Below are 23971 nucleotides of genomic sequence, written 5' to 3' on the forward strand. Positions count from 1 at the left end.
TCTCTACAATAGCCAAGACATGGAAGCAACATAAGTGTTCATCGATGGATGAATGGATAAAGAAATCATATATTTCTTTGTAATTTAATTTTGTGTACACACACACACACACACACACACACACATAATGGAATATTATTCAACCATAAAAAATGAAGAAATCCTACCATTTGCAACAACATGGATGGACCTTGAAGGCATTATGCTAAGTGAAATAAGTCAGACAGAGAAAGATAAATACTGTGTGATCTCACTTATATGTGGAATCTAAAAAAAAAAAAACCAAACACCAAACTCATAAAAAGAGATAAGACAGGTGTTTGCCAGAGGCAGAGAGTGGAGAGACAGGGAATTGGAGGAAGGTGGTCAAAAGGTACAAATTTCCAGTTAAAAGATAAATAAGTCCTAGGGATGTAATGTACAACGTGATGACTACAGTTAACACTGCTGTGTGACATACAGGAAAGTTGCTAAGCGAGTAAACCCTAAGAGTTCTCACCAGAAGGAGGAAAACTTTTTTTCTTTTTATTGTATCCATATAAGATGATGGATGTTAGTGGAATCTATTATGATATCATTTCACAATATATGTAAATTAAACCATCATGCATATGTATGCCTTATACAGTGATGTATATGTCAATTTTTTCTCAATAAAACTGGAAAAAATTATCTTCTATGTAAATTAAAGAGGCCTAAATTTAAAAATTCTTAAAAGAATGTAGTGTAAGATATAAGATGTATTAATTAGTGCATTCTTTCTTGAAGTACTATGGAACAAACTAGCTAAAACTTACAAGTTATTTATATAAAAATCACAAGCATATCAAGAAATAATTTTCTGAAATCACCTATAAAAGTATTACTTAAAATTTTACTTTAATAAAAGTAAAACTCTATTCTTAAAAATGTTAATTTTTCAATAGGACAAAAAAATTATCCACAGTTCCATTACTCAGAGACAATCACTATTAATGTTTTGATTTAGTTCCCTTTGGTCTTATTTATGTGAACATCTTCAGGGTGGTCATCTGTACATATAAAACTTTATTTTCCTTTTACCCTCAATGTAGCATAAATATTTCCTACTATCATGCTTATCTGAAGTTTATCATACGCAAAAATATCAACAAAAGGAAAAGCGTATATGTGGCAAGATATTTATGAGCATTGAGAAAGATGACAGCGTTAGGGCAATGTTCCTCCAGTTTCTCAATGAGAGCAAAAGATTTGTCCATTAGTCATAAAAGCATGACATTAACCGCACACATTGTGAAACAAGTGGTCATGATTCTGTTGGTTCTGCATCGCTGAAAAGGTAAAAAGTTCTCATCAAGATAGCAAATAAAAACAAAGAAATATGGAGACAATTTGAGCAACTCAAGCGATGATGAACCTATAATGTTGGTGTTCTACTGTGGTTGCCCCGGCCTGGCTACCCAACGGGAACCAACTCAACTGTGTGGATGCTCACACACGCTTCAACTACTCGGTGTCCATATTTCTGTCTCTCCTTCAGTCTTACGGTTTTTCACCCATGGTTGGTTGTCTTTTCTTTCTTATCTCCAATTATATCAAAATGAAGTAAAACTAAAAGCAAGTATTTGTGACTTTGATTTATTCCCTATTTTTTTAAGCAACAGAACCTTTTCCCTACATGAAATCTTACTCAGAACCTCAATATGTAAAACAGAAAAAAGTGGATCTTTTTTGGTTGTCAAGAGAGGAGTGGTGCCGAAAACCAGGATCCACAGCTTGAGGTTGAGAAAATATGTGATGGGCTGTTTAAAGTAATATTTGTTTTCAAATTACAAAACAGTTAAGGCAAATCATGCTTTTATTTATGCTGATTGTTCTGTCAACAAAAATTCAGTTCTGTGGAAACTGTTTATTACATAAGGAGTTTGTGATGGAAAAAAATCTGAAAATTTTTAGAAATCAACAAAGTGAAATACATTTGAAACCATTAAATTTTGGAATGAATATTGATTTTGTGGTTACACAATCTCTGAAAATTATCACTGTTCACTCAAAACAGTCTGAGGAAAAGTGTGTGCCTGGGATCCACAGTTGAATGTATCTTCTTTGTTTTATTTTTAAGGAAAAGTTTTTGAGGGAGTGAAAAAATGATGTAAAATTTACTTCATTTATGAAGATGAAAATCAGAGAGAAAGTTAAAGGGAAATAAATATTTTAACTTAGGAATTCAAAAATGGAATTAAAAAGACTAAACTGTTTCAGAATATCATAAATGCATTGTATTTCCTCTGCAAATTCATCAGTAATGAACTGAGAGAGCAATGAGAGAACAGTTGCAAATTCCTCTAAGAAATCAACAAATTAAGAAATCCTCTCATTTCATTGATGCTGAGGAGACAACTGAGAAATTTATAGGGTGACCTTTTAAAACCACAGAACCCTTCAAAATCTTCTCATTGATATTAGAATAAACCCAAACTCCTTGATCCGGCCTCTGCCCACCTGGCTTCTGCCTGTGCCTCTCTTACCCTCACTCACAACTCTAAAGTCATACTCACCTTCCTTCAGTTTCCAGCACATATCAGACCCTTTTTTTTTTTTGGTGAGGAAGCCTCGCTCTGAGCTAACATCTGTGCCAATCTTCCTCTATTTTATGTGGGATGCTGCCATAGCGTGACTTGACAAATGGTGCTAGGTCCGCGACTGGAATCTGAACCTGTAACTCCTAGGCTGTGGAAGTGGAGCATGCAAACTTACTCACTACACCACCGGGCTGGCCCCACCAGACCCTTTTGCTTCTTAGGGCTTTTGTCCCCACTCTTTCCTCTGCCTAGGGGCTTCCTTGCTCAATGGGTATCTGTTACGGATTGAACTGTATCCCCCTACAAATTCATATGTTGAAGTCCTAATTCCCAGAACCTAAGAATGTGACCTTATGTGAAATAGGTCTTTCCAGATGTAATTAGTTAAGATGAGATCATACTGGAGTACAGTGGGCCCCTAATCCAATATGCCTAGCGTCCTTATAAAACAGGGAAATTTGCACACAGACACACACGCAGGGAGAACACCATGTGAAGATGAAGGCAGAGATCAGAGTGATATGTCTACAGACAAAGAATGCCCAAGATTGCTGGCAAACCACCAGAAGCCAGGAGGCATGGAACAGATTGTTCCCTGACAACCCTCGGAAGGAACCAACCCTATGGACACCTTGATCTTGCACTTCTAGCCTCCCTAATGGTAAGAGAATAAATTTATGTTATTTAAGCCATCTAGTTTGAGGTTCTTTGTTATGGCAACCCTAGGAAACTAATACAGTGTCCTCTTATTCTTCAAGTCTTGGCTTAAATGTCATTTTCTTTGAGGAACCTTCTTTGACCACCTAGATGCCCCAGTATTTTCTATCGAAGCTCTGGTTATTTCCCTCAGAACACTAATACAAATCTGTAACCATTCTATTGGTTTGCTTGTCTGTCTGTCTGTTGACATCACCCCCACTGGAATGTAAGCTCCGTGAGAGCAGGGGCCTGTCTTGTCCTTACTGTCTTCACAGCAGCTCTCAGACCGTCTGGAGCATCCTGGAGCTCTATAAACACGGGTGGGAAATGTCACAGAGGTGCCTCCAAGGTTAAGGAGGGAGTGCCAAAAGCTGTATATATGAATTGTCAGGCACATTTTGGATTTAGCGGAGAGGAGATTTTCTAGCAAATGAGAGAATTTAAAAATACTCTCAATCCTTTGTTTTATGATGCTCTTCTGTCTTTCTGATTGGCAAGTTTTGAAACATTTTCAAATAGAATAAAGATGTATCATTCAAACCACTAGGAAGTTTGGGGACAAAGAGGACACACTGAATGCCACCAAGCTTCATATGCTGCGAGTGAGGCACTTATGGAGAAACAGTGGAAGCTGTAACGAAAAGTTCTTTAAATATTCAGATTCAGTAAATCACGTGGCTTACTGAATTTACATTACAAATTTGAAATTTATTTCTTATTTAAAATATTTTTAATATTCAAAACTACTATAGTAATTCTTTCTAAAGAATTTCAAGGCAAAGCTATAGATACTTTTTCCTTCTGACTTTAAAAGTAAAAGCACTACTTTCTCACCATAGAGAAATAATATTTCAAAGCCACTTGCGATGGAACAGAGAAATTATAGCAGAAAACAATTTATGAAGTTTTCAAAGTTGAAAGCCTTCCTTTTGGAGAAGAAAAACTCTCTCTCTTCCTCACACACACACGCACACATATATCCTGGCAATTTTAAACAGTATTTTTTCCCTTATTTCATCAGAAGAACAGGACAAAATAAATATTTATTACTAAGGATTGGGCAATGTATATTACTCAATTTAAATTGGTGATTTTCAGAGAATAATTGCAACAAAATGAACCTCATTTCAGAGTTTCTAGTAAAACGGAAGAAACCATTACATGAGGTAATAGTCAAGAATTTCACCAACTTGGTGCCTATGATCTTTGAACTTTGATCGAAGTCTTTTTCAACATCTTCACCGTTCTATGGTCTCAACTAAAATCGAACTTGGCTGTATGTTTATTCAACATGGACTTCACAATAAGATTCTTTGCAATGCGGAACTCTCATCTATGGCTCTGTATTGGTCAACTGCTCTGGCAAGTGTGGAACACTCGCCTTCCGTGATTTTATAACCCCTGAATTACAGCACCATGAAGGAGAGCCTTAGTGGTCAGGACAGAAGTGGTACCAGTGATACTGTGGAGAAAATCAGGGCATCCACTGACAGACAGATGAGGGGCTACTGATTTCATCACAGCCATAAATATGCAATGCTTTAGTTGGTGTGCCATCATATTCTATATTCTTAACTTTAACGTACAGTTCTAAAGGCTGTGATTATAGATGGAGGTGATGTGGGTGCAATGACTGGGACGATGCAAATGGAAATTAACATGCTGATGTACAGACTGTAAGAAAACTTGGAAGGCAGAGATTTTTCATTTGTTTTGTGCACTACTGTAGTCCCAGTGCTGAGAAAAGTTCTTGGGCAGTTACTACATGTTTGTTACTTGAATGATTATTTGATGAAACTATTCTCATTTATTAGAAAAATAAGTAAAAAACCCATTTGAAAGGAGTTACCCTGGAATGTGTCTTTCAATTTCTTCCTTAGTTGAGTTCCATTCATGGAGAGATCCATCTCTACATGTCCTTACTCGACTCCTTGAAAAGAAATTGGTCCTGATGCATCCAGGGAGATCTTCCTTTAGGATGTTCCATTCCACAGGTAAAACACAAGCATGCCTCACTGAGGAGATCATTCTGGTTTCATTATACAAGACTGTTGCAACAATGGTTTTTGTATTAGATCAAGGTGTTTCCTCAGATTTCCTTGGTATGGCAAAGGTTACTTTTTTCCAGAGACTTTCAAAGAGGTTATATTTTGTTATATTGATCCATTTTCCACTAGAAGCATCTCATCAAAGGGCTAAGAAATATATCTTGACTGTGTATATCAATACCACGTGGATTTGGGGTTCGTATTTATATTTTTGGTCTGCAGCGACATTTCACCAGGGGCATGAGAACAGAGTGAAATTCATTCTATGCTTTATGAGTGTAGGGGCCCAGAACACTGGAAACAATACTCATGCCCCAGGGAACTCCAGGGGCTCAGGAATGGCAGGCGTCCATGATGCCTCCCAGTTTCCTGGCTAGTTAATGAAATGACCAATACAAGGTTGTAGGGAAAGATGTTATGAGCTTAGTTTTAGATATGTTTAATTTGTTGCACCCAAGGAATGAGCCCATATCCTTGCCGCCTGGTCCTGCAGCAAGGTAAGTTTGGTGCACTGGAGCGTGCTGTTGTTGATTTACTAGAGCAAGGCCTTCCTTATCTCGAAGCTAGCCCCCGAACAGAGCGCCAGGTGGTGGCAGAGATGGCAGCAGCCGTCACATGGTTACATCCTGAGCCACTGATAAGGGTTCAAATGAGGTTAAGGGTGCAAGTCCCGTGGCCCAGTTCTTGCATAACTATCTAAGTAACGCTGTCTTGTCAGTTAATTACTCCTTATGCTTCTTTGAGGTGGGCAGTGTTACAAAGTGACTTTTTATTCACTTTGAAGACAGCGGTTCTAAACATCTGCCCTACCAAAGAGAATGGCGGGAGGCCGTCTGCTTCCCCGGACGCCCGCTCTCTCCCTCCCTCCCAACCTCCAGGTAACCCTTAGGATGGAGAGTCAGGTACCCCCTTTCCTCCCCGACAGCCATTAGCTTCTGGCCTGAACGCAAGCTTGCGCCGGGTCAACCCCCAGAACCCCCCGGCCCCCCAAGTGCTCGCGCGGCGAGGGTGGGCGCCCCGGTGTGCGAGAAACAGACTCACGAGCAGCCGCTTGTTGCTCCCGCTGCCGCGACGTGGGGAAGTGAAAATGAAATTGACTTTTCCGAGAAATGATGAAAGCGGCGCTGCCTGCCAATGAACAGCGGCGGCGAACTTCCGCACCTCCCGGCCCGGCCGCTCGCGCCCTCCCTCCGCCTCCGACTCCCGGTTGCACAAGCCTGAAACAAACACTGGGGAGGAAGGGCGGAGGGAGGAGGGCGGAGGGGGAGCGAGGGAGGGAGGGAGGCAGGAGGAGGGCGGGGGGTGGGGGGATTTCCAGCCTCGGCTCTTCGCAGTTTCCTCTCCTTGTTTTGCTTTCGATCTGGACTGTTCTCAGGCAAGCCGGGGAGTAACTTTTAGTTTTGCTCCTGCGATTATTCATCTGACGGGCTTTCATTTCCATTTCATACACCCTAGCAACATTTAAACCTTGCGGAATTGTATTGGTAGCGTGAAAAAGCACACTGAGAGGTAACATTTTTCAAATAATAGTTGTGACTGTGCGTTGTGTTTTTCTCGAGGGCATGTTTATGAGGACCGGAGGGGATCTGTGTGCGTGCGTGTCCTGATGGTTTGACACGATGTTTTGCAGACGGAAAATGCTGAGGTTCATAAATATTAATACCGATTTTTGGAGGAACAGTCGGCGCCGTTATGGATCATCTGATTTTAGGGGAAGCAGGTTCTGCTGCTGTTTCTGCTGCTACTGGGGCTGCTGAGGCTGCAAGGAGGAGGAGGAGGTAGAGAGGGAGGAGGAGGAGGAGGAGGAGGAGGTCGGTGGAGGTTTAATTTCACTTTTGGATTTGCAGATGAGGAGAGGTGGCTCCATGGACACAGACCTGCTCTGTGTGGTTCTGCGCCCCAGGTGTCGTGTGTGGGGGTGCGCGTCCGCTGGAGCCGGGCCTCCTTTTAAAACAAAATTGTCGTGGACATGTATGTGCGTGTGTGTTTACAGATGCCGTCGCCACCGGATCCGAAGGAGGGGAGCGGGTCCTTCTCGGTGCCCGGCGGCGGCGCCTCTCTCCAGGCAGCCTCCAGCGTAAATAAGCAGGATCCCGCTGTCCGCCGGGCTGTCTGCGCCCGCGCCCCGGCCGGGCGAGGCGCCTCCCGCCGCGGCGACAGGAAACTTGATGGGGCGCCCCGCGGCGGTCCCAGAGCTCGCCCGCCCCTGGGGTCGGCGAGGGTCGCGGGCGTCGGGTGTCAGCGGCGGGAGCCGGCGGGCGGGCTCCGAGCTGGGCTGGGCGCAGGGCCTGGCCGGCGCGCCCGGCTTCCTGGGGACTGGGCCGCCGCCGCCGCCGCCGCCGCTCCGGAGGGACGCCGCGTCCTCCTTCCCGCCGGCCAGCGCCCGGCCTGGCCCTAGGGGCTTTGTCACTGCACTTGTCCCGGCGCGCGGGGGGCTCGGGCGGCGCGCCGAGGGGTCATCTGCCCCGGCCGCGGCCTAGCGCCGGGCGCCTCTGGGTCCCCGCGGGCGCCCCCGGGCCGGCCTGGCGCGCTGGGCCTGACCCGCCTCGGCTGCAGAGCGGGCGAGGTGGGGGCGGGGAGCCTCCGGGGACCGAGCGGCGCCCCGCTGGCAGGCGTGGGCGCGTGTCCCCTGGGGTCTGGGGGCGCGGGCTGCCGCAGGGTGGGGACGTGAGCGCCTGCCCCGCGCCCTGCGACCCAGTTCTGGGCGCCGAGTGGCATTTGCCCGCCGGCCGAACATGGTTGGTGCAAAGCCGCGGCCGCCACTTCCTCTCCGCCCTGCCGGCCGGGCTCGCCCCCGGAGCGCTGCCCGCCGCGGCCAGTCGTGGCGCCCGCCCGCCTGCGGCCACTTTCGGCGCTCCGGCCTGGGGGCCGGCCCCCGCGGGGGCTCGGGCGCCTCTCCAAGTTCGGAGGGCTCCAGGATGCCCCATCCTCCTCCCCAGGACGCACCGGCGTCTCTCTGAGGCCCCAGGTGTGGGTGCGTTTGCTGCGCTCACCCCCTTGGCGCGTTAGAGGGGAAGAAGGGAAGGAGGGTGGCAGCCCCAGCCGGGCGCAAGGACAGTGTTCCGGGCACCAGGGGGCCGCCCGGGTCAGTCAGTGTAGGTAGGACCCTTGGTCATCAGCTGTAAATGTGACCCCTGGGACTGGCTAATTGTCACACATTAGCACCGGGGCCTTCACTCGTCTTTAACCCCATAGTATAGTCTTTGGGACTTGGGGACACTTTACCCGCTCCCTCCCTCTTCAGCCCCCTCCCTCCAGTGTGAGCAGTGGGTAGTGCTCCTCGATCTTGGTTACCGAATAAGAAAATGCAGAGTCTTTCTAAAGGAGGAAAAGTGCTGGCATTTGCCTCCTGCCTCTGGCGTCCCTGTTGCTGTGACTCGGTCTGCTTTTGATGAATGGCTAGGGAGGGTGGAGGATAGTTACATTTCCTGTTGTGGATTGTCAGGAATCACCAAGGTTGCTGTCGAGCCTGCAGTCTTTTATTAGTTTTCAGATTGCCTGCAAATAACATTGGGACTTAGCAGCCTGCACTTTTCGGTGCCTGAGGACAGGTGCAGACAGGGGCCTGGTGACAGAGTATGAAAGGTGGGTGTCCTGATGTTAGACAGATGCGCGCTCCCTTACCACGACCCGGATGGTGATCCCTGGTTATCTTCATCACGCACGCAGATCGAAGAGTCTCTCGTTTTCTCAAACCGCTCCTCTCTCCCCAATCATTCTTTTTTTGGAGGAGGAAAGGGTGAAAATAGAAACCTAAAAACTCCTAGAAAAACTTGTCTTTTTAAAAGGAACTTCCGCAGATGGAATATTTGGGACTTAACCTGGTATTTTTAAGGGGTAATCTTGGAACATCTATTGATTGATGTGGCAAAGTCCGGAATTTCACTGTAATTAGTGAATGATTATAATTTATAACTCAGCCTGTTATGTAAGAAGTTAGATTTTGGCCTCTAGATCCAAGAGTTCTTGTCTGTTATGATTTGTAGCTGCTTCTTAATATTAAACATTTACATATTTCATTCTCAATGAGTTGTCTTTTTTTCTGTTGACCTTCAAAAGTTAGAGATAATTCCATGTATTTCAGACTTACCTGTAAAAATGACATCATAATCAAAAGTAAGGGTTTCTAGTTAAATTGGAAGCAAGTTATGGCAAATGATTGTCCTAAAGTACTGACAGCTCTCTCAACGATGGCCCCACTTTTCTCTGCCTCTGCTTTCTGAAGTTCTTTATTAGGTACAAATTCAATATACTAAGGGTAGTTCAAGACGTTTTAATTTAGTGAAAAATTTGAAACTTGGAGTGTTTTACATTTGATGTACATCGATTTTCCCATGTTTCCAAGAACAGTGTACTTTTATTTTTAGTCTCATTGAGTATAAGCTCTTGTTTTTAGAACATTTTTACACAGTTTCCTTTTGATAGAGAACAGACCAGTGAACTCTAAATGGGGTATCTGGGACATGGTTCCGGTGTGTGCTTTATACCAAAACGGGCTTGAGGCCGAGAAGGGGCTTTATTTATTCATCTCATAAATATGCCTAGAACATTCATTATGCCCCAGACACAGTGCTAGGCTCTGAGGGTTCAGCTGGAAACAGGAAGACAATTTCTCTACCCTCTGGGGAGATGGTGCCTTGGGGTTGGTGAGCTGACAGTCCACAACTGAAAGATAAATAGAGTAATTCCCTGGTGGGGTTAGTTCTATGGAAGGTGATAATGATACTTAACTGTGTATCCGTTAGGGTTGCTTTTAGGAACAAATGAGATACTGTTTATGAAAGACGGTTGCATAAGTTACAGCACTCTACAAATATGTGAGGCCTTAACTTTCAGGATTCTATGGGATTATTATTAATTTAAAAAAGCCAGGGAGGCATGACTGTGGATTAAACACTGACTTTCTCGCATAGAATTTTCAGCAAGAAGGGATTTTACTCCTTCTAAGAGTATATAGATAATGCTAAGGAATTAAACATAGAATAACTATTTTATGTAAAGCATCAAAGTATTTAACAATGAAATATTATATTGTCAGTGAATTTTTTTTGCTGTCAGAAGAAAAGTTAGATGGTATCCATGGATACCAAATGATATGAAAATAACAGTGATTGGACTGGTATCTTTTCCTTCTTTGTATCAGAAAAAAATCTTCCTGAGCTCGATGTGCTTTAGTCTGGCTTTCTTCATCATTGTGGCAGACTCTCTAATTCATTATGTGTTATTGCAAGTAGGCCCTTAACTGATTTTGCTATCTTCTTGTAACATCTTTAAAAGGATTCAGTTAACTTGCATTTACTGAATGCTTCTTGTGTGCTGAACACTTTATATGTGAAAATAGTAAGTGACAACATATGTGAAAATATAATAATATATACTTACAATATATAACACAAAAATACATAAAGTAGTATATAAAATAATATAAATTGCTGTGAAATATCAGTTATTGTTAATCATAAAGTCAGTTCTTCTTTTCGTCTGTATGGGACACTGTGTTCCTTCCCATCCTGGGGTAACAGGTCAGGGCTCTCTGCCCTGTTTGCTCATTTGTGCCCTCCTTTTGGCCTGAGTGTGATCAATGTTTGGTGTGTAATGTCTGCCCAGGGCTGAGGAGTGGTGCTCGTGATGTGGGTGGCTGGTGGGAACAGGAGTGAGGAGGTTTGATAAAATCTTGCTGTTTCAACAAAGAATGATAAACTATCTATAGGGTCCAGAGTTAACCTGAAGCTCCTATTTTATATAAGATACCACGGGAAATATACAGGCAGTAAATCAAGACTACAGGCCCTGATGCTGAGCTGTACCCTGCCCCCAGGACCCTGCCCCCAGGACCTTGCCCAGGCCTCCCTGGGGGGCAGGGATGCAGGCAGCAGGCCCATGGTTGCCAGCTTTTTACCTTCAAAGATCCCTTTAAAATGATTTTCCCCCTCACCCGATTTCTCCTGGGGATCCAGGAACCCCAGGGTATGAATCATTGTAGTAACCCAAGCAATTATTTTGTTAAACACAAACATTGTGCCCTTATTTCATTTATTTATTAAATATTTCTTGACCACCAGCTGTGTACATGGTTCTGTGTAGTGGAAATGAACTCAGGAGTCCAGAGGCCTGGAGTTGACGGTCAGTCTTCTGTTAACTCTTGCATCACTTCCTCTTTCTGGACTTTAGTTTTTACATCTGTAAAATGGGGCTGCGATGTTCTGTCATCTTTGGGGGATGGGACCTATGTGTGCATCAAAATTGCCTGGGGTTTGGGGGGCTTTTGGAAACCACACAGGGACCTTCAGATTTGAGAGCCCCTTCCCCTTCTTGCCCCTCTCATCCTAAGATTCCCCCACCCCCTTGGTAAGCCTCTGATATTCACCAGGATGTCCTGGGTCCCTGTCTCTCAGGTGTGTGGGCCAGAGCAAAGGTGGAGAGCCACTGAATGGAGGATCTCCTCCTAGGGCCAAATCTTTTTATTTTTTATTGGCTCAGAGGCCACACTATGCAGGAAACAAGCGGATGGAACCTGTTCTCCACACTGTAGATGATGCTTGGAATACGGAATCTGGTCACTCTTCTTGGCTCTGCCCATGTTGACCTGGCTTGTCATACAAAAATGGTATTAGTGTTGTGATACTTTGAATTTTTAATTCTGAAGAGACAAGAAGGACTTTGTCTTATGGTATGTCTCTCTGTCTGGGAAGGCCATAAAGAGTTATGGGTTTGTTTTCTGTTTGTTTCTGTTTGGGCTTATATGCCCTTTTCTCAGTTTAGCGTTCAGCTTGAATAAGCGGGAAAGTACTAGAGTCAAGCAAAAGATGTGCATGCCTTGTAGTCTCCATATTTTTATTTTTATTTTTTTGATGAGGAAGATTGGCCCTGAACTAACATCTTTTGCCAATCTTCCTCTTTTTGCTTGAGAAAGATTGTTGCTGAGCTAACATCTGTGCCAGGCTTCCTCTATTTTGTATATGGGATGCTGCCACAGCATGGCTTGATGAGCTGTGTGTTGGTCTGTCCCCGGGATCTGACCAGTGAACCCTGGGCCACTGAAGCAGAGCGCGTGAACTTAACCGCTATGCCAGCAAGCTGGCCCCTGTAGTCTCCATTTTTATGAGAAACAGAAGGCTGTCTGGTGCTTTCTGATGATGGATTTTAAGCATTTTTATCTCAAGGGCAAAACCAATTTAGTTCTACAAACTATCTTAATTTAAGATTTTCGGTGATAAAAATCCTGTCCAGTTTTCATCAAATGTATACCTTTGAGAGTTAACTATTTGCTGTATAATTTTCAGGCATATTTAGCAATCTGTTGCTAACTGTGTAACAGCATTTGGTACTTACACACCTAATGTGATCAAAGGGAAGGTGACCTTCCAATTTATTTGTTCTTAGTGAGCTTGTCAATGTCAGGTTTTTGTAGGAGCTAAAGAAATTTTATAGACAGGCTACACCAGCATAGCTCCATAAGCTTAGAATGCTACGGACTTTCCCATTTCATGAGGTTGACATTTTGAATGAGAAGGAACCGCATACAAATTGCTTTATTTCAAGTCATATCTAATGTGTTATCTTGGAAGGGAGCTTTTTTTGTTCCCCTGACCCTAGAATTATTGAAGATGATGAGAAAAGTGGCCGTGGTGAGAAGACAGTGTCCTAACACCTGGATAGGGTGTTAGTGGGTGTGTGGAGGGATGGAATAGGAGTGGGAGGGCGGTGGAAGGTGACCTTTGGGGGATGAGAAGCTGAAAAAAGAGAATAAGGTGGAGAGTAGAATAGTGCCTCCTGACTTCTCCAGTGGGAGAGAGAAAAGAGGGAGTCACGCAGGTACATTTCTGTCTTGCCGCAAAAGTCACTGAAGGCGTTTCAGAGGTGATGGAAAGAAGTTAGTGGTTAATTGAGAGTAACTCCAGGACAAGTTGAAATGCTGGAAGGACCCTCCCTTTCCGACCTTGGAGTTAGGCCTTTTTAGGCTGGGGAAGAATAAAGTCTGATGAGGAAACCGCCCTGCCTCACTGACTTTAGACAAGCGAACAAGAGCTTGTGGGTGTCTATCACTGGGGCATGGTTGAAGCCTCCTTAGGGTGAGAAGTGTTGCAGCTGGAGAGGATGCAGGAATTGATACCCCCACCTGAGGCCTCAGACTCAATCCAAAATTGCCTTTGGAGGCAACGATGAGGCCCAAGAGGACGATACATGTTGATAAAATTTATCAGAAATACTGTTGGAGCTATCTTAGCCCTCCTTCCTTCCCCATGCTGGTCTTCCTTGCTGCTGTTTTATTTTTGTGAGGTTGTAGGAGGGAAAACAGAATGGGCCGCCACTGTGTTTCCCTAAGGAATAGGTACCACAAGTTAAGATTGAACTGTGAATGCCATCACAGGCTCACTGATTTTGAAACTAAGCACTCCATATTGGAGTTGGGATTTACACTGAAATAAACTTTCTGGAATTTGATTCAGTGTTATATACTTAAGGTCTTAAAAATGTCAAACTCTCTGTTCCACTAATTCTGCTTCTAGGAACCTACTTAATGTGAAATAACCAGAGATGGGGCAAAGATTTATGTACTGGGATGTTTATTGACTTAGCTTTTTTTGTAGTGAAAACTTGGAAAAAACCTAAATACCCAACAATAGGAATACGTTTAAATGAATTATGGCACATCCAGACACTGAGTATAGACAGCTTATAAAATTCAGGTTTTGGCTTTTAATGATGGGAAAATGTTTGTGATATATGTTGAGTAGAGAAAAAGAGGATGTCAATTGTGACCCTAATTTTATTTTGAAAATGTGTGTGTGTTTGTATGTACACCATTTCAGAAACAAACCTGAAAGAAAACATTTGGATGGTGGCATTGTGGGTGTTAGGCTTTTTTTTTTTTTTTTTACCTCCTTGAAACACTTGTATTTCCCAAATTTAATGCAACAGCACAATTTTAAAACCAGAAAAAATATTCTCAAGACAGCTCTAAAGTGTCCCCCGTGACCTCACCTCTGGGGTATAAGATTAGGACAAGTAAACTGGATGTTGCTGGGTGAATGTTGTGCGTGGACTTGGCCATTCTTGACTTCTTTCTGCCTTGGTGTGTGGAGCCAGGCTCCAGAATCAGGGCTTTCCTAGCCAGTTCTTAGAGATGCCATTGTCCCCATTCAGCTCTTACCACTTGAAGGCGCTTAGATTGATGGCTCTTTTGTGAGGCTGGGACATGCTGTTTTGTCAAGAACTGTGGAGAGTCTGAGATGTTACCCCACTTCACAGATACGTCTTTGATGCATGTGAACACTGTAGAAACACAAGACGCTGAGGTAGGAGAAAAGTTCTTTATCGGTCTTTACAGCCAGATTGATGTTTGGTGCTGGTCCCCCATACCTAGACTCTCAGGCGATGCTATGAGAACTGATGGACTCTGGGTGTGGGTTACACCCTGTAGGTGACGGTCAGAGCAACCATCCCTTTCCTCTCTCAAAGGAGAGAGAGAGAGAAAAGAAAACACCTTTGCTTCTTTGAGACGGGATGAAAGGACCGCAGGGTTCTCATCCTAAACTTCTGGAAAGTAAGGCTTTTACAACTTAGAGGTGTCCCTATAGGAGGTCTGGGCCTCATCCCTTTCGAAATGTACATGCTTAGAGAGAGAGGACTTCCTGGCACCCTGGGAACTTATCCTAGGGACCTAGTCCAGGCTGTAACCATTTGGCCCTCTCGAGGAGATAAGAGAAATTTAATTGTCCTTTTGGATCAGAGCAATTAATTTAGACAAATGCCTGCAGATCCAGTTCTCGTGGCATGTGAAGAGTAAGGTGTTTCTAGGGGAAGTGAGTGCAAACATTCCCTATCTTTACATCATATACATCCTCTGTCTTTCTATGGTGTGCATTCCTGGGTCTCCAGTGGCTCAGGTGTTCACAAGAGCCCTGGGGAATTCAGAGAAGTTTCATTTTCCCCATACACCAACCTTTACAAGTCCCCTATTGGAAAATGACTCAGTATGACTCAGTCAAACTGTGACTTCTGACTTTGCACAAGTGAAGAAACCTCCAGATTCCTAGTTGGTATCTGAAAAAAATTTTAGAGTAGTTTTGATCCCTATATAGATACTGGAGGCATTTTTGGATTGTTATGAAACTTGAGTTGAGTATAACCATTGTTTCAGAGGCAGAATGCCAAAGCACAGCCCCTCCCTGCCCCCAATATATTGATTAGGACAACACTGTCCAATACAAATATAGTGTGAGCCACATGTATAATTTTTAATTTTCTAGTAGCCATGTTAGAAAAATTAAAAGAAGTCAGTGAAAGTAATTTTAATAATATTTTTTACCCCAGTATGTCCAACAGATTATCATTTCAACATGTAACTAATGTAAAAATATTAATGAGATTATTTACATTCTTTCTTAGGGAATCTTCAAAGTCCAATATGTCTTTCACACCTACAGCATATCTTAATTCAGCCTGGTCACATTTCAAGTGCACAATAGCTGCTTGTCCCCAGTGGCTGCCATATTAGATGGTGGAGGATTAGGAAATGAAGCAAGGAGTGAAGAGAAATACGGGGAAAGTTGTAGTACGGGGACTAAACCTAAAAGGACCGAAGGAGAGCAGAGTTAGAGTGGTCGTTTTGGTTATAACTGCATGTGTCTCCCTGTGCCTCCTCCCACAAACCTCACCTGATCTCTTCAGCATAAAATAGTCAGGCCTCGACTCTTCCCAGCGCCCTAGGAGTGAAGTGGCGGAGTGAGCTCACCTGGGACTCTCTCCCTTCCAAACTACAACCAAAATGGAACAACTGAATTTCAACCAATAACTCTAATAATACAGAGATCATCAGAGACCCACAGCAGCAAAACGACGGAGGGTGGAGAGGCTGGAGCCCTCCTCAGAGGAGCTGGAATGGGGTAAGAGAGAACTTCACTCCCTCCCCTAGAGACTGGGATCACTGCAGCGGGTGAGGGAAGGAGCGGGGGAGGGGCCGTGCCACCGTGGGATCATCCAGGACTTCCACTGCCCGTGCAGTGGAAACCTGCTAACGGGGGAAAGCTTTCCCGTGCAGGCACCCCATCAAGCCAGGGCCCTGGGAAACCAAAGAGCAAGAGCTGATTGGAATCCAGGTCGGCATGTGAGAGAAAGTATCCCTCCTCCCGCGACCCATGCTGCGCACCGCTATCGCGGCTGAAGGTGGAGGGCTCAGAACACATGGCTTTCGACCCCCATCTAGTGGCGACAGGCTTTAACTGCAACCGAATAATACCATCATGCGCAAAAACTGCTCCTCTACCATTTAGCAATTTATAAAAGCTCCAGACCAGAAGGAAAACAAGAAAAACACAGAATTAAGTCCTGAGGACTTGGAAATAGGTAAACTAAGTGAAAATGAGTTCAGAGTAGCTATCATCAAAAAACTCAATGAGGTAAAGGGGAACATAGAGAAACAAGTCAATGAGTTCTGGAGTTACTTCACAAAAGAGATTGAAACTATAAAGAAGAATCAATCAGAAATACTAGAGATGAAAAATACAATGGATCAGATAAAATAGAATACGGATTCCCTGGATGCCCGTGTGGACACCATAGAGGAGCAAATTAGCATAATCGAAGATAGACAGGCTGAATGGCTCCAGACAGAGGAAGAAAGAGAACTAAGGATTAAAAAGAATGAGGAAAATCTCAGAAAAATAGCGGATTCAATGAGGAAATCCAATTTAAGAATTATCGGAATACCTGAGGGCGTGGAAAAAGAAAATGGAGCAGAAAGTGTGCTTAACGAAATTATAGAAGAGAACTTCCCAAATCTAGGGATTGAGGGAGAAATGTGTGTGCAGGAAGTTTTCAGATCTCCTAGATTTGTCAATGTAAAAAGACCTACTGCAAGGCATATAGTAGTAAAAATTGCAAAAATGAATGACAAAGAAAGAATACTCAGGGCAGCAAGACAAAAGAAAATAACCTGCAAAGGAACTGCTATCAGACTTTCAGTGGATTTCTCTACAGAAATCTTACAAGTGAGGAGAGAATGGAATGACATATTCAAAACTTTAAAAGATAAAAATCTTCACCCAAGAATACTCTATCCGGCAAAAATATCCTTCAGATATGAGGGAGAAATTAAATCTTTTCCAGACAAGCAAAAGTTAAGGGAATTTGTAACCAAAAGTTCTCTAGTACAAGAAATCCTCAAGAAGGCTCTCATACCTGAAAAAAGAAAAAAAGGGAGAAAGGGGTCACGAACCACAGAGTAGGGAGACAAATAGATAGAACAGAATAGGATAGCAAATATTCAACTATAGCATTAGGATAAAGGGAAGGACACCACCAAAGCAAAGACGATCTTATCACTCTAACCACAAACTTATAACACGAGTTGGAATAAGACAGGAAAATAATAATTTAGAAGGGGAGGAGGGAAGGGACTAAATCAGTCTAGGCCAAGTAAGTAAGAGACCACCAGAAAATGGACTATATTATACACGAGATTCTAAATACAAACTTCAGGGTAGCCACTAAACTAAAAAACAGAACAGAGGCACAAAACATAAATAAGGAAAAATCTAAGAAACCCGGCATAAGGAATTGCAGTAGTCAATGGGTAGGCTAAAACACACAGGACGAGAAACAAAGGTAATGCAGGAAAACAGGATAATGAGCGGCAGATTGACAGCATTAAGTCCACATGCATCAATAATCACTCTCAATGTGAACGGATTGAACTCTCCAATAAAAAGACACAGAGTGGCAAAATGGATTAAAGAACAAGATCCAACAATATGTTGCCTCCAGGAAACACACCTCAGCCCCAAGGACAAACACAGGCTCAGAGTGATGTGGTGGAAGACAATACTCCAAGCTAATAGCAAACAAAAGAAAGCAGGTGTCACAATACTCATATCAGACAAAACAGATTTCAAAATAAGGCAGGTAAAGAGAGACACAGAGGGACAATATATAATGATCAAAGGGACACTTCATCAAGAAGAAATAATGCTTATAAATATCTATGCACCCAACACAGAAGCACCAAGATTCATAAAGCAACTATTAACAGACCTAAAGGAAGATGTTAAAAACAACACAATAATAGTAGGGGACCTCAACACCCCACTCACATCAACGGACAGATCATCCAGACAGAAAATCAACAAGGAAATAGTGGAGCTAAATGAAAAGCTAAAACAATTGGACTTAGTAGACATATATAGAACACTTCATCCAAAAACAGCAGAATACACATTCTTCTCAAGTGCGCGTGGAACATTCTCAAGGATAGACCATATGGCGGGAAACAAGGCAAGTCTCTACAAATTTTAAAAAACTGAAGTAATAACAAGCATCTTCTCCAATCATAATGCTATAAGGCTAGAAATTAATTATAAGAAAAAAGCTGAGAAAGGCACAAGGATGTGGAGACTAAACAATATGCTATTAAACAAGCAATGGATCATTGAAGAAATTAAAGAAGAAATAAAAAAAATACCTGGAGACAAATGAAAATGATAACCTGCCATACCAACTCATATGGGATACAGCAAAAGCTGTATTAAGAGGAAAATTCATCACAATACAGACACATCTTAACAAACAAGAAAAATCCCAAATAAGCAATCTTAAACTACACCTAACTGAATTAGAGAAAGAAGAACAAACAAAGCCCAAAGTCAGCAGAAGGAGAGAAATAATAAAAATCAGAGCAGAAATAAATGCTATTGAAATGAAAAAGGCAGTAGAAAGGATCAATGAAACAAAGAGCTGGTTCTTTGAGAAGATAAATAAAATTGATAAACCCCTAGCCAGACTTACAAAGAAAAAAAGGGAGAAAGCTCAAATAAACAAAATCAGAAATGAAAGAGGAGAAATAACAACAGACACCACAGAGTACAACTGATTATAAGAGAATACTATGAAAAACTATATGCCAACAAAATGGATAACCTAGTGGAAATGGATAAATTCTTGGACTCCTACAATCTTCCAAAGCTCTCTCAAGAAGAGGCAGACAATTTGAACAGACCAATCATAAGGAAAGAGATTGAAGCAGCAATCAAAAACATCCCAAAGAATAAAATCCCAGGACCAGATGGCTTTCCTGGGGAATTCTACCAAACTTTCAGAGAGGATTTAATACCTATCCTTTTCAAGCTATTCCAAAAAATTAGGGAGGATGGAACACTTCCTAACACATTCTACGAGACCAACATCATGCTGATACCAAAGCCTGACAAGGACAGCATGAAAAAAGAGAACCAGAGGCCAATATCTCTGATGAACATAGATGCAAAAATTCTAAACAAAATTTTGGTAACCCGAATTCAGCAATACATCAAAAGGATCATACATCAGGATCAGGTGGGATTCATACCAGGGACACAGGAATGGTTCAACATCTGCAAATCAATCAACATGATACACCACATCAACAAACTGAGGAATAAAAATCACATGATCATCTCAATAGATGGAGAGAAAGCATTTGACAAGATCCAACAGCCATTTATGATAAAAACTCTGAACAAAATGGGCATAGAAGGGAACTACCTCAACATAATAAAGGCCATATATGACAAACTCACAGCCAACATCATACTCAATGGGCAAAAACTGAGTGCTAGCCCCGTGAAAACAGGAACGAGACAAGGATGCCCTCTATCACCACTCTTAATTAACATTGTACTGGAGGTCCTGACCAGAGCAATCAGGCAAGAAAAAGGAATAAAAGGAGTCCAAATAGGGAGGGAAGAAGTGAAACTCTCCCTGTTTGCAGACGGCATGATCTTATATATAGAAATCCCAAAGAATCCATAGGAAAACTTTTAGAAGTAATCAACAACTACAGCAAAGTTGCAGGGTATAAAATCAATTTGTATAAGTCAGTAGCATTTCTATATTCTAATAATGAACTAACAGAAAAAGAACTCAAGAACACAATACCATTCACAATTGCTACAAAAAGAATAAAATATCTTGGGGTGAATTTAACTAAGGAAGTGAAGGACCTATATAATGAAAATTACAAGGCCTTTCTGAAAGAAATGGATGATGATGTAAAGAGATGGAAAGACATTCCATGTACATGGATTGGAAGAATAAACATAGTTAAAATGTCCATTCTACCTAAAGCAATCTACAGATTCAATGCTATCCCGATCAGAGTCCCAGTGAGATTCTTTACAGAATTAGAACACAGAATCCTAAAATTCATATGGGGCAACAAAAGACCCAGAATTGCTAAAGCACTCCTGAGAAAAAAGAACAAAGCTACAGGCATCACAATCCCTGACTTCAAAACATACTACAAAGCTACAGTAATCAAAACAGCATGGTACTGGTACAAAAACAGGTGCACAGATCAATGGAACAGAATTGAAAGCCCAGAAATAAAACCACACATCTATGGACAGCTAATCTTCGACAAAGGAGCTGAGGGCATACAATGGAGAAAAGAAAGTCTTTTCAACAAATGGTGCTGGGAAAACTGGAAAGCTACATGTAAAAGAATGAAAATTGACCATTCTTTCTCACCATTCACCAAAATAAACTCAAAATGGATCAAAGATCTAAAGGTGAGACCTGAAACCATAAGGCTTCTAGAAGAAAATGTAGGCAGTACACTCTTTGACATCAGTATTAAAAGGATCTTTTCAGACACCATGTCTTCTCAAAGAAGGGAAACAATAGAAAGAATAAACAAATGGGACTTCATCAGACTAAAGAGCTTCTTCAAGGCAAATGAAAACAGGATTGAAACAAAAAAACAACCCACTAACTGGGAAAAAATATTTGCAAGTCATACATCTGACAAAGGCTTAATATCCATAATACATAAAGCACTCACACAACTCAACAACAAAAAGTCAAACAACCTGGTCAAAAAATGGGCTGGAGACATGAACAGACATTTCTTCAAAGAAGATATATGGATGGCCAATAGACACATGAAAAGATGTTCATCACCACTGATCATCAGGAAAATGCAAATTAAAACTACACTAAGATATCACCTTACACCCATTAGAATGACAAAAATATCTAAAACTAATAGTAACAAATGTTGGAAAAAGGAACCCTCATACACTACTGGTGGGAATGCAAACTGGTGCAGCCACTATGGAAAACAGTATGGAGATTCCTCAAAAAATTAAAAATAGAACTACCATACGACCCAGCTATCCCACTACTGGGTATCTATCCAAAGAGCTTGAAGTCAGCAATTCCAAAAGTCCTATGCACCCCAATGTTTATTGCAGCATTATTTACAATAGCCAAGATGTGGAAGCAACCTAAGTGCCCATCAACTGATGATTGTTTAAAGAAGATATGGTATATGTATACAGTGGAATACTACTCAGCCATAAAAAAGAATAAAATCGTCCCATTTGCAACAACGTGGATGGACCTTGAGGGAACTATGTTAAGTGAAATAAGCCAGATAGAGAAGGACAATCTCTGTATGACTCCACTCATATGAGGAATTTAAAAATGTAGACAAAGAGAACAGATTAGTGGCTACCAGGGGAAAGGCGGGGTGGGGGGTGGGCACAAAGGGTGAAGGGGTGCACCTACAACACGACTGACAAACAATAACGTACAACTGAAATTTCACAAGATTGTAACCTATCATTAACTCAATAAAAATTTAAAAAAAATAGTCATGCATCACTTAACAATGAGGATACGTTCTGAGAAATGCGTTTTAGGCGATTTCGCTGTTGTGCGAACATCATAGCGTGTACTTACACAAACCTAGGTGGTACAGCCTACTACACACCTAGGCTCTATGGTACTAATTTTATGGGACCACCGTCATATATGCAGTCCATCGTCGACTGAAACATTGTTATATGGTTCATGACTATAATAAATCCTCTGAATTTCTTCAACAGCAACACACTGTGTATGCCATTTGTATGGGCAATTAGTCACAAACATCTTGAATCTCTCCTAGCCTCTTGAACTGTTGTGAAAATTGTTGATTCCTTGGATTTTTCCATTTATAACACCTACAAGGCAAGTTATTTGAGAACTAGGATCGTGTTGTATTTCTTTGCATTCCCCACCAGTACTTAACCTGCCACAGTAAAAGGTAGATAAATATTTGTTGATTTGATTTTCAGCCCTAAAGCAAAGGTTAGCTCAGAAGGCTGAATTCCATCTCGAGATGGATGGCACGGATCTACTTTGTGTTAGAAACCTAGTAGTGTATGTATTGAGCACATAACGTTGGGATTTGTCACTTTGCATTAGGATTTGTCGCTTTGTATTAGGGGTTCAACATTCAGAAGGTGAAAAATTGTTTGGTTTTCTCCTTTGTACCTAGGTCTTTAAGGAAATCTTGTCAGTCCATTCCTTTGACATTTAAGTTTCACTGGTGGTACTGAATATCTTCCTGTATGTATAAACAAACTACATTTGCTGATAAACTGGATAGACACATTTGCAAGCTGTTACTTTCTCTGTGGGTTAGTTATTAACAATAACTTTGTTATTAACAAACACTCAGCTGTAACATACATGCAGTGAAATTCTTTTGAAATCAAGTGCAGTATTTTACTGTTGCCTTCATTTGTTCTCTTGGACTGTAATTGTTGGGTTGAAGCAATAGATTTATCCACACAGCCAACGCAATTTATTTTTACTGAAGCCTACCTAAGAACTGCTTAGGTAGCTTTTCTCTGCAAGATTAAATACGACCTTCACTGAATCATGTTAGCAGGGCCAGCAGCTAGAAAAATAAAGACTAAACCAAACCTTCAGCAAAGAAATTCCCAGCTGCTCAGTGGGTCAGAGCTTTCCTGATTGCTTTCTTCCAATGAAAACACTGTAGATTAGTTTTAAGTGAATTCTAGTAAGTTTGGGGATTTGCAACTGACAGAAGAAAAGGAAGGTATAATCTCACTTTAAAATAGTAATCCTGAAGGTAAATCTTCATTGACTCTGTTCGAGGATGTTGGGATTTTGTTCGTATGGGAAACATCACTCACGTGCACTGTTTAGCTAACCTTTAAAGTTAAGGTCCTCAGCTAGAATGGGACAGAGAAGTCAGGCGTGAGGCGGGGCATGTGGGGTGTTCTAGGTCTCCCAAGGACCGACACAGATGGCTCTGATCCCCTTTCTTCTCTCCATTATACAGTGAAAGTGGGAAGTAGGGGAGTTTGCAAGGGAAGCCCCAGAAGGGAATGTAGATGAACTGCCATGTCCACCTTTGGGTGTGGTCATCCTGAGGATTTGTGAAGTCAGGCTGAATTTAAAATATTATTGCTTCTCTTACAGGTGCTTTTAATACATTAAGACTTTTATTTTGTTTTTCTTCAAAATCAGTTTGCAGTTTGGGAGATGGAGTAAAGAAGGGCACTCCGTTCAACTGAAAAAATGGACGATTTCGATCATTCAGTCAGTCATTTATTCAATAAGTATGTACTCACTTCAAACTTTATGCAGAGGGAAGAATAAAAAGATAGAGATCTAATCAGCTTGGATTTGAGGTAGTGAGGTGGATCTGCATTCCCTACTGGGGCCTCCCTTGCGGGTTCCCCAAGGTTCCACTTTCATTGTATAATGGAGAGAAAAAGGAGCAGAACCATCCGTATTGGTCCTTGGGAGTACCTGGAACAACCCACACCCCCAGTACATCCTCTTGGGGCGTGTCTGATGACCTGCATTCCTTATAGTTAGGAGCCTAAT

General features: G+C 42.2%; 1 protein-coding gene across 6 annotated transcripts in view; it reads left to right on the forward strand.

Moving 5' to 3' along the window:
* Nucleotides 1-6562: 6562 nt before the first annotated feature.
* The window catches only part of IRF2 (interferon regulatory factor 2), an 85218-nt gene continuing 67809 nt past the window's right edge, over nt 6563-23971 (forward strand). Inside the window, exons 1-2 of one of the 6 annotated variants that reach the window (XM_070499935.1) lie at nt 6648-6817; nt 6939-7086. The gene's annotated coding sequence lies outside the window, so the exon portion shown is untranslated. The other 5 variants (XM_070499939.1, XM_014839491.3, XM_070499938.1 and 2 more) reach the window with 5 other exon arrangements.

This window comes from Equus asinus, chromosome 27, assembly GCF_041296235.1.
Source record: "Equus asinus isolate D_3611 breed Donkey chromosome 27, EquAss-T2T_v2, whole genome shotgun sequence".
NCBI classification, from domain to species: Eukaryota; Metazoa; Chordata; class Mammalia; order Perissodactyla; family Equidae; genus Equus; species Equus asinus.